This window comes from Pteropus vampyrus, unplaced genomic scaffold (genome assembly GCF_000151845.1).
Source record: "Pteropus vampyrus isolate Shadow unplaced genomic scaffold, Pvam_2.0 Scaffold249, whole genome shotgun sequence".
Taxonomy (NCBI): Eukaryota; Metazoa; Chordata; class Mammalia; order Chiroptera; family Pteropodidae; genus Pteropus; species Pteropus vampyrus.
The window spans coordinates 2,235,127-2,247,911 of record NW_011889030.1 but is presented as its reverse complement, the minus strand read 5'-3'; positions in this window follow the sequence as shown (position 1 = coordinate 2,247,911).

Below are 12,785 nucleotides of genomic sequence, written 5' to 3'. Positions count from 1 at the left end.
AACTTCAATTTTTAACAACTTGTACTATGTCAAGCAAAGATTGATTATACATCGTCTTTTTTTACTATTTTGGGAATTTGTCTTGTCTTACCAATTTCACTAGATTGTAAATTCTTCGAAGGTAGGGGCAGTACCTTATATGTTCTTGCAGCATCCACATTCTTTTGGCCGTCTTATCTCATCCCTAGTTTCAATGACCACCGCTATTTAGGAAAACATCCAAATCTGCCTATCTGGCCCTGACTTCTGGGTCCCTTCTCCTACCATTCTCCCTTTACCAAGTTCTAATCACGTTAGTCTTTTTCTTTCTGTGAACGCATTAAGCTATTCTCCATGTTAGCATTTTTGTACTTCCTGAAATCTTCTTCCCCTGGAATTTTACCAGGATAGATCCTTCTCATCAGTCAGACCTCAGTTCAGACATCACCTCCTCAGAGAGGTCTTCTCCGACCCTTTTCCTAACATAGCCTCCCAACTCCCAATCCTCGGGTACTCTATCATATTACCCTTTTTGTTATCTTCACAGCACTTATCATCTGAAATTATCTCATATACCTATTTACTTTGTTACTGTTTGTTCTTTCCATGCATTGTCAAGTTAATCAGAAAAACTTATCAGTCTTTTTCACCAATATAACCCCAGTACCTACAATAGTGCCCTGGCATGTGGTAGATACTTAGAAAATATGTGTTGGATTTGGTGAAAGACCAAATGATGGGAAGAATTAATAGTTGATATTTTGTAAGTACTTTGTTATTTGCTTCATCAAATCGTATGCCAGCTTTTGATCTGTGGCAGCTGCAGTACATGCAGCTGCTGAAATGGGTTTACATATTTCCCAAAGCATAAATCTCAACAAGACCCCAAGAAGCTTGTATGAACAAACTCTTAGAGCATGTGTAGTTCTAAATACAAATAGTGAGTATCCAGTCAAACGTGACATATTGAGCACATGTGTTTATTTTTACTGCCCTCCTAAAATGCCCCTAGAATGAGAATGAAGGAATTTTAAAAAGGCATAAGAACACAAAGACCAAAAGAATGGGAAGGAAGATGACAGCAGAACTGAGACCTCAAAAACTTTTAGAAGCTAGAAAGCAGACTGAAGAGCCAGGAGAGTTGAAAAATCTGAAAACTAAGTGCCTTTTGGGGATGTCAATGAAAGAAGCCAATTTGCACATCAGAACCCCAGCAAGTTTCAGGATTTGGAGATATGAGTTCGGGGATGTGGAAACACACTAACATGCAGGAGACATGGAACTTAAAACAGGGTAACTGATTTCAAGTTTGGAAAATGAGCATTTAGGTCCCTAGAGTAGGTCACATCCTCTCTTCTGAGCAGTTACAGCATGCCCCAGAATAGCAGCTGAGCTGTTGGCTGTGTGAGCAGATACTCCATATTGGAGCAAGAATAAGAAGGACTTCAGGAAGGATTTATCTAGGGAAAAACAAATAGGCCTGATGACTTAACTGCATGGAACAGAATATTTAGGAGATGTTTTACAAATATATTATATAATTGAGACAAATCTTGATGTGACCACAGAAACAAGCACATAAAAAAACAAGAGAGTAATCAACTCCAGGTCAAAATAAAAAGTTGTACAAGCAAGGAAACATTCATTTTAGCCTACTGGACTTAGCAGTGAATAATACGTACATAGTAACAAAAAGATAAACATTAAAGAATTTTTTAAACAACAGTGTGCTATGATTATATTGAGGCAATGATGGAAGGAACAAAGAGATGCTGGTTTAGTAAAGGCATGCTAAATCTACATCTTCTGGAACAGGAAGTCAATTGAAAATAGCTAACAGCATAGCAAGCAGTAGTGGACTAAGCATATTACAGTGATTCTCAAAGTATAGTTCACTTTCTGTGAAGACAAAACTATTTTCATATAATACTAAGATATTATTTGCCTTTTCACTGTGTTGACATATACACTGATGGTGCAAAAGCACAGTGGGTAAAAACTGCAGGTGATTTAGCAGCACAGATTAAGGTACTGTCAAAATTAACTAGCAGTCATTGTGTTCTTCACTACCACATTCTCAGTTTTTAAAAATTTAGTTTTACTTTAAGAATCACCAATGAAGCAGTAAAAATTATTACTTTTATTAAATATCACTCTTGAGTCCACATCTTTTTTACATTCTGGGTGGTGAAATGGGAAGTAGCACAAAGCATTTTTGATGGCTATGGAAGGGCACGTGTATGACTTTTTTTTTTTTTCGTTGAATTAGGCACTTAATGCATGAAAGAGTATTTTAACTTGAAAGAGCAACTGACAAATTATGGTTATTTAGACTTTGGTATTCGGCAGTCATTGTCTCAAAAACAAAGGAAATAAACCTGTCAGTTCAAATTTAAAAAGCTGAAAACATTTGTTGCCAATAAAAAAATTTGAGTTTTAAAGGAAAAATTAGAGCTTTGGAAAACCTGTATCTCCCACAGTAAGTTTAGAGCTTCTCAATACTTAAAGAGTTTTTGACGAAATCAGTGATGATATTAACAAATGTGATTTAAAAAAAAATGTCATATAATAATTTGTCAACATTTGGAAGATCTGCATTACTCATTTCTTAAATCACCAATGGGTGATATTATCTATTCAAAGTTTAAGACAAACAAAGAGTTTTAGTATAGCAGGGTATAAAATTTCATGGGTATGGTTTCAGGTTTCACATTGCAACTAGCCTTTAAGAAACTACAGCTACTTAAATTTTGATGTAGTGTTAAAAAGAATAGCCACATTATCTGAAAAGGTTATTAAAGTATTCCTCCTGTTTCCAACTATATATCTATCTAAGGCTGGATTTTTTTTAAAGCTGGATTTTTAAAATTTACTTCAACTCAAACAACATATTGCAACAAACTGAATGCAGAAGTAAATATGAAATTCCAGCTGTCTTCTATTAAGCCAGACATTAAAGAGATTTGCAAAAAATGTAAAACAATGCCACTCTTCTCTAAATTTTTTTGAAAATACAGTTATTTTTCATAAAGTTATTTGTTAGCATGTTTATTATTGTTATTTAAAAATGAATAAGTAAATAACTATTTGAAACTTTCTCAGTTTTAATTAATCTACTCTTAATCTAATATGATAGTTATAGATATAACTCACATAGACAAAACCTCTTTTGGGCCTTAATAACTTTTAAGATTGTAAGGTGGTCTTGAAAAAAAAAAAGTTTGAGAACCGTTGGCATAATTTTTAGAAATCTATAGGTAAATAAATAGGAAACTGCAAAAAATAAGAAAGTGCTCCATTTTTTAATACTATTTGATTTTTAATGCAATGTATCTGTATTAATTTGATAAAACAAATATATGTAACGATTTCAAAACAAATAAGTACTTTCCCTTATGTAAAATAAACATTACAAAGTTATCTCATTTCTCTAGATAACGTTTTTCTTCCTTACTAAAATGAGAGTGGGAACATCTATGATTCAAATACCCAAATTCCCCACCAGAAGGGTTTTTGTCCTTACTCAGATGGCCAGGATGGCTTCAGCCAGCTCCAGAGAACAATCAGTAACTGTTACTCTGACTTTAACACCCGTGACCCACTCAGAAATGCACTGGTCAGGATGCCTTCTCAAAAGGTATTAAAATTTACCCGGCTACCCTAAAGCCTTTTGAGGGTAAGAAAGAAAATGTACTCTCTTCAAACGTCTATCCATGTTAGGGAATGCTTTCATAGAAATGCCCTGGCCCAGCTACATGTTTTTAGAATGCCAAATCCTCATGACACTTACAGAATGGCAGTGATTCATGGCTCAGCAGAAATGAGTCAGTGATCTGGGGAAATGGGGCAGATCCAGATGATAAAGAACTCACCTTTAATGCACTAAGGATAGATAGCTTGCCAGATCTGCTAATTTGTCTAGCTACCTAACCTAGGAATGAAGACACTGAAGAGACACATTTTTAGATTTAACTGGACTTTTGGGTTGCATATTACCATTCTGCCGTTAGGTTACCTTTTTATCTAGAATATGGCTTAGATAAATATTATGACTCATTGTTTTAGCACATTAACAACTTCGAAATGTAATTTGAATGTGTTATTCTGACTCACCAGTAATGATGTTCATTAAAAGAATGATTACTCAGAGCCTTTCTTTAGCCCTGCTCCAGTCCTTGCAGTGTCCTTGTCCCACCTCTTATTGTTCCCTCTCTTAATACCATGTTCATTTCCTTTACAGAACCTATTTATCACTTCTAACTATATATTTATTTGTAGGTTTATTTGTTTACTATCTCTTTCCCTCACTGGACAATAAACACCACAGGGCAGAGATTATCATGTTTGTTTTGTTTACCACTTGTTTATCTGGCTCCTAGCCAGATATGATACATCATAGCTGCTCTAAAAAAGTGTTTGTTGCATAAATGTTAAATGAGTGAATTTAAATCAGGATTATAATAGCCTCAAGTCTATTTCATTTTCATTTTTCAAGAAGGCTTGGGGTCTAGAAAAGATCTTTCCTTGATTGTCTACAATCATCTTCGTCTAACAATGCCTGATCTCTTAAGTGAAGAGTAAGGCCTGAAAGAGCTAATATTTAATTACTGACATCTTCAGCTCTTTCCATGCATCAGAGTGACTATATACAAAGGGCAACTGGAGTATATCGGACAATAAGATAATAGTTGACATTTTCTAACAGAACTCAAAGATATATTGGATTTCGTGACACTGTTTGGTGTTTGACTGTTACTCAATTAACAAATACATTTTCATATCTAATTGGTTATATTCCACTCATGGGAGTGTGGGGGTACAAGTAGGAAGGATTTGTTTATGTTTTAAATTATATTAAAAGTTAGTTCTTCCAGGAGGTAGCTTCTTGATAACTTAAGAAAAACATAAGCAGTTGGCTAATACAAAATCACCAAGACTACTCCTTACCACATAGCCAATTTTAGACACAACAAAAAGATGAATAAATGTGAACATGAGAATAATTCTTAAAATAATTATTTAAAGGAATGAATACTTTGGGCAGGGCTGACTAGAAACTTATTTTTTCCTTCTAGAATTCTTACTTTTTCTTTTTCTCATAGTACTTATAACTAAATTATTACATAATTTACTTCTTTATTAAATTTACTGTTTATTGTCTATTTCCTTCTCATCTAGAACAAAATATGGCAGGAAATTTTGCTTTATTTACTGATGAATCCCAAGTGCCTGGAATAGTTCCTGATGCACAGTGAGTGCTGAATAAATTATTGTTGAATGAATGAATGAGCAAATGAACGTACTAAATGTTCTAGTTTTGTTGTTGATGCAATCTACTTGAATCTTTACAGTGTTATATATTTTAAAATATATTTCTCCCTTTCTTCTGTTTGCTACATTAATCTTTCAGAATAAATTATTCCATTTATTTAATCCGGAGCCTCTTTCATGGTGTTGACTTTATCTCAAGAATTCAAGTTTTGCTTAATATTATAAAATGAATATTATTTGTACCACATTAACAGAGTAAAGGGAGAAAAATTATGTAATAATTGTAGATGCAGAAAATATGTTTGACAAAATTTAATGTTCATTCATGATTTTTAAAAAAATCTTAACCTTCCTAAACAGAAGGTACTTACAACAAAATCCTACATGTTGGCAATTAATGGAAGTCATTCCCTTTAAGATCATAAACAAGACCATAGTATCCAGTATCACCATTTCTATTCAACATGTACCAGAGGGCTTAGCCAGCTCAAGGCAAGAAAATGAAATATAATATATAGGATTAGAAAGGAAGAACCCCCCCAAAATTTATAGATAAATCTTCATGAATGTATCAAAGTTGTTTGTTAGAAAAGCAATATACAAAGTTAATTGCATTTCTATACGTAACCGATATAGAATGTAATTTTTCAAAAAACTGTTTATAATAGCATAAAAATGAGGTGCCTATGAATAAATCTAATTAAAGATTTATAAGATTTAAAGAAAAAATTAGAAATCTTTATTGAAAGACATTAAAGAACAGCTAAATAGATGGAGAAATACATCTGACTATAAGGCCTCAATATTTTAAAGATGTCAAATTCTCCCTGAATCAATCTACCAGTTCAATGCAATTCTGAAAATCTGAAAAGATTTTTAAAAGATTTTTGGAATTTGACAAGATGATTCTAAAATTTACATTGCGGAGCAAAATGTCAAGAAGAGTCTTAAATCCTTGAAATGAAAAAAGCGGAAATCAAGAACTATGAAAATCTATCGTAATGTGATAAATAAGCCAAGGAAAATAACAGAGAGCCTAGAACTAGACTCAGATATTTGTGGAATATTGATTTAGGATGAAGTTGGCATTATAGATCAGTGAGGAAAAGATGTACTTTTTAATAAACTAGAACAACTGGTTATCCAACCTAAAAAGGGGTCCCTGCCCTACACCACACATGAAAATCAACTTTAGATGTACGAAAAGCTTAAATGTGAAAGGAAAAATTATAAAACTTTTAGAAGACAATATACAAAAATATCTTTATGACTTTGAGATTAAGAAAAAATTTTTAAGCTAGACATGAACTATAAAAACCAAAAGTATAAAAGAAAAATTAATTAATTTGATACTGAAATTAAGAGTAGCTAATTATCAAAAGATACCTTAGAGAATATAAAAAGATAAATCCAATTGGGAGAGGATATTTTTCACCACACATGTTACATGATTAGAATCCTAATCATATTTTTTAAAGTCTTACAAATCACTAAGAAAAGAAGAAAAAACTGACAGAAAAATGAGTGAAAGATATAAACAGATCTTTCATAGAAAATGAACACTGAATGGCCAATAAACATATTTTTTAAAATTCTCAACTTGTTAGTAACTATAGGAACGAAAATTAAAATTATAACAATACTTCATACCCATCAGACTGGCAAAATTTTAAAAATCTTATAATATTTATATTGGCAATGATGTAGAACAACCAGAAGTCTTATATAATGTTGGTGGGAATGTAAATTGAAACAATTCCTTTGGAAAATAATTTGTTATTATTATAAAGTTGAGATTGTACATACTCTGCTAGCAATTTCATGCCTAGACTCATGCATCAGGAGAATATATTAAAATGTTTATAATAACATTGTTTATATTAGGAAAAAACTGGAAACAACCCAAGTGTACATCAATAACACAGTCCTCTAGCTTTACAGTTAACTACTATATAGTAATGAAAACTAGGGAATTAGAGCTATATGCAACGACATAGATATGTACTTTTTTAGGAAAAAAATTCAAGTAGCAGAATATATACATTATGATTTCACATACATGAAAATTTTAAAACTTAAAACTTACTAACATTTTTATTAAAAAAATTTTATTATGGAAATTTTCAAACATACACGAAGTAGAGAGATTGCTGTAATGAACCCCATGCACACATCACTTAGCGTCAACAAATTATTAATAAATGGCAAATGCGTTTCTTTTATATTCTCCACTTCTCCCAACCTTGGGTTATTTTTATGTAAATCAAGGATTTTTTTCATTTTTACCTGTAAGAATTTCTATACCAATATTGCTTAGGGACATAAATTAGCCTGCTTTTTCATTTCAAAACAAATCCCACCTCAAAGAACCACCTGCTACTGTAGGTTGACTCCAACAGAAAGAGTCTGTGAGAGGTGTTCAGTCTTGTGAGAGACTAAGGAGCAGGTGCTAAAATGTTTACAGGAGATTGCAATATCTGGCTCAAGAAACGGAGCAGAGAGGTGTCCCTCTAGATTAGAAGGTCTCTGAAAAATTGCAAAAATGCTCTGCACAGAAACAGCAGGTTGTTAAAATATAGATGTATAGGCTTCACCCCTAGAGATCCTGAATCAGTAGGTCCAAGGTGAAACCCATGAATTTACATTTCAAGGTCCCAGGTAATGCTGACCTACTTTTAGTAGCTTGTTCTCAGAGTCTCTCAAAATCTAGGCTCTGACTCCCTCTTTGGACTTATCTCAAACCATTTCCTCCTCATTCTTTAAGTTCTAGTGATACCACTTTCTTCAATTCCTTTAAGTCAACAGTTGTCTTGTTGCCTCAAGGGCTTCAGATTTGCTATTCCCTCACTCTGCAACAATTTCCCCATACTCCACTTTTCTGGGCTAACTCTTAGTCATTTTTATGTCTCAGCTTAAATGTCACTTTTCAGGAAAATCTTTCCTAATCTCACGAGGTTTGATTTTTTTGCTCTATGCATCCTTGTTTATAATATTTATTATAATTATAATTATAGAATTATTTGTGGAAATTTTATTTATTGTCTGTGTTATTTACTAGACTTTAAGCTCCATGAAGGCAAGGAATTTTTCTTGTTTGCTGCTTTAATCTTAGTGCCTATGACAGTACATGACACATAATTGGCACTTTATATTTGCTGGATAAATCAATGAATGAATGTATCTAGATCCCAAAAAGAAGAAGAAAAAGCTCCTATATAATGTAATATTTTAAAATATTTACATAATTTTACATTATAATCATATATATAGTTACTTATAATATTTTAAAGAATTTCTCTACATCATTTAACATATATATATATATTTTTTATAACTAATTTATTTCCTTGGCACAATACTTGAAGGCATAGGTCTAGAAGTAGCAATAGCAAAATTTAACAGCCAAAGCAGGCATTGACATTTATAAAAGGTAAATTTGTGCTGCTTCAGAAGGTTTTCATAAGCAAACAAACTTAGTGTGACCCAGCTGTACATTCCTAGGAAAAGAATTTGGAGTCAGGATACAAAAAGGGATCATGGCCATTTGCTGTGAATTCTTGCAGACGCTTTCATCTGTGGGTAACACATGAATGTATTTCATTTTCTAAGACAACTCCTCCAATGAAATTACATTCAAGATCAACAAGCTTTCAAAAATGTTAGTGTTATAGGAGCCCACCCCTACAAAACAAAAGAATTTCCACCCAATTAATTTGGAAATCAACAAAGATACGCAAAAGTGATTTTTCAAATTGATCAACTAGGCTTACAAGAACATAGGTAAAATACTGATTATACACAGGGGCAGTAGATAGAAAGTTAGACCTCAGCTGCCAGGAAGACTTGTTATGTTTTCTTGCAAAAATAGCAAAAATTCTTCTTGTATTGATTGTGGTATACCCACTTGGCAACCCAAAATGTCTCACTGTTATTTTAATGAGTTATTTTAACGAGTTTTTAAAGAAATCCTCTGGACTAAAATCTGCTCCTGGGTTCTATAGAGATGTCTTAGGAGTTTCCATGGTGAGGAGGTAGGTAGGGCTGCAGGCTCTCCCCACCCAACCCTCCTCTCTCCTAAAAGCACTAATTTTATCTTTAAGAAAATTTTATCTTTAAGAAAAGTGCGTGCACGCGCTTGTGTGTGTGTGTGTGTGTGTGTGTGTGTGTGTGTGTGTGAAGTATGTATTCAGTAACACTTAACAGATTTACCGTGAGGAGAAACATGGGTGGAGGCGTGACTGCTAAAGAAGGTGGAAAAACACTACTCCAGTCTAGCACTACTAGAAGTTAATTCCAAGTATTACCTGTATTTTTAGTCCTTTTGTAATTACAGAGATATTGTGTCAAACTTTTTTCAGCATCCAGGTCATTTCTTGGACCGTCCCCAGTTCCACTGCCTTCTTGTTTGACCTTCAGTCCTGCGTTTCTGACAGCCTGTTGGATATGTTCCCTTTATCCCCTCACACTCAAGTCATGAACCTCCTCCATAAATCAGCCACCTCTTTCATTTTCTCAGTCTTTGCCAGTGACCCCGTCATTCTCTCAGGTGCCCAGCTTCAAACTTGTGGAGTAATTTTTTTACTCATTCTTCCTAGCTAGTTAGTCACCAAGTTCAGCTTTCTCCAAAATATTGCTCACTCATCTTTTCTCTGCTTTCCCACTGCCCCTACCCCAGCTTAATCAGAGCATTCAATGCCTGGGATAACTTCCAGAGCTTCCTAAGTGACTCACAGCTCTATTCATTTCCATCCTAACTCATTCTTCCAGATTAATTCTACTTAAACACTCCCTTTCATATTGTTACTTCCTTATGCACAACCTTAAATGGTTTCCAGTGGTTTTGAGACCAAGTCTATTCTGCTTGACTTTCAAGCTCAAAATCATCTGGCTCCACACTTCTTTCCAGTTAGGTCAGTCTCCTCCCTGTCACATAAAAATATTATTACAATTCCAGCCTCTGTACCTTCATATGAACATGTTGAGTTGACCTGGTTTAAAACAACCCATCCCTCTGCCTACTTCTTCAATTTTTTCCCTCATCTTTCCTTACCTGTTATCCCATGTTCTTCATATAGCCAAGTGTTTGCAGTTTCCTGAAAACACTTATCTCTGTGCCTTTGCACTTGCTTCTTGCATCCTCAGTCTACTCAAACTAAAGAGGCATCTTTTGTGTTAACTCTTATTTTATTCTGTACTCCAGGCAAAGGAATCACATCTTTCTTTGAGTTGCCATTGCACCCTATACATACTTCTATTATAGCCCTTATTAAATAATATTGCAATATTTTAATTACATGTTTGTATGATGGTTCTATTAGATTGTGAGCTGCCTTCCCAGAATAGTTTTAGACTTGGTTTAAAACAAGGTCCCTGACCTCAAATAACTAACAATTGGTTTGTACTCCTGGTGAGTCACTTTGGTAACTCAGCAGGTATTCGTAGAATGAATAAATGAATGAATGAGTGATTAAATTTCTACCTCTACCATTAAAAGCTCAACTAAAACCCCTTATGTCTCTGAAGACTTCTTTGACCTTTCTAGTCCTCCATCCAGTCTCTGAAGCCAGATAATTCTTATGGTTGGTATCATAAAAATTACGATAATTTCTTTAACTGGATGGCAAGCTCCTTGAGGGCAGGGCAAATATTTATATTGTCTCTGTCACCGCATTGATCATAGTGCTGAGCACATAGTAAAAGCTAAGTAAATATTTGCTTGTTTATTAAAGTTATGTAAATTCTATGCTTTGAAAAATAATGACAGCTAGTAGTCTATCTGGAAAATTTTAAATGTTTTCTTAATATAATTGCAGTCATGAAATTAAGTACTAATTCATTCAGAAAATATTTAGTGAATACCTACTAATTTCCTGGCACCAAATCACTAAAGAAATTCTTCTCAGATAAAATTAGTGTTGCTTCATGGATGTTGTGTACTTTTTTTTTCACTTTTAAATGTGAAAATTTATAATTGGTTAACTAAGTAGTTTTTGAGTGACCACTATATTACTTTGTTTTGTGGGGAATGGGACCTTATCATTCTTCCTGGTTGATTTTTCTCATGGGAGCACTGAATTGTTTATTTATATCTGAGATTGTTGTGGTCAAGAAAGGGGGAGATCAATGCTGAAGGACCTGCTAATTTATGTTGTTAGTCCAGTCTATGTCTGGAAATTAGTGGGTTGCATAAGACTAATCTAAGTCAGCTTTGTGTGTGTACTATAACTTGAGTGCTCACCAGCTTACTTAGATTCACCAAATGCCACTGAGTGATATCCATCATGGTGCTGTAATGACATCTTGCCAGTATTACTGACCAGAGTCCCAGGGAGTGTCATCAGGCATGCTTAGAGTAGAAGAGTAGACATTGCCCTGTGTTATTCAGTTATAACCCTTTGCTATATCTTAAGTCAACTGTCTTAAATCCTAATTTAAATCTAAGTTGAGTTTCTCATTTTCCTGTTTCTTTATGCATTAGTTTACTCAGCATTTCTCAATAAAAACTATAGGTCAGAAGCTGTGTTTGGTGCTCAAGATATAAACGTAAAAAAACAACAGAACACCTGTCCTCAAGGAGGTCATTTAGGTAACCAAATAGTAAGTATATGCTATTGTAGAAATAATACTTAATATTGCCTTATATTGCCTCTGAAAAGCAAAATTCAATATATGAATATGTCTTTGGACTAGAATCCCTTGAATCAATATGTATATATTAATGAAAATATTAATACTAATACTATTACTATCCTAAGTATCAATATTCTGTAAGAAAAAGATGAGGCCCTGCTTCCATACCTAGAATAAGTGTTTAATAGTAATGAAGTCATATTCTAGTAGTAATTAGGTGATTAGGAAGGTAAAGTAACTCTTACAAGACTCTAAATACCAGCAGTGCTCTACTAAAGTAATATACTCAAAATATGTTCTTCACATATTTATTACATTATAGTATTAGAAGTAGCAAATGTCACCCTCGGGCTATAGCTGGATCCATGTTTCATGGAATCTAAAGCTCTTAAACGTTGAAGGACCACACAAAAAAATAAAATTAGAACACAAAATTAGATATAGCTTATGAAATGAGGAGCCCTGAAGCTTAAGCTTCATTTGTTTCACAGAAAAGCTGATTGGTAGGCACATAAAAAATGAATATTCTCTATACTCATCCATCATATTAGAGAAAGACTTGGATATTAGAGAGAATAGTATTCATTAAGCTGATATCAAAAATTTATATAGTAAAGTTTATATAGTAAATAAAATACCTGTAAAATAAATCTCTAAGTTGACCTTAGCCATGACCTTATTATATCTTTATTCTATCAGCGTTTACTCTATTATTTGGCTTTCTTTAAAACTGAAAAAAATATCACAGGTATTCATTGAGTAGAGATCATAAATATCTTTTTTTAAGCTTCAGCCTGTAGACCTGTGATATCTGATACATATTGGGCACTTGAAATGTCGCTAGTACAACTTAGGAACTGAATTTTAAATTATTTTAATTCTAATTAATTTAAATTAAAAAAACT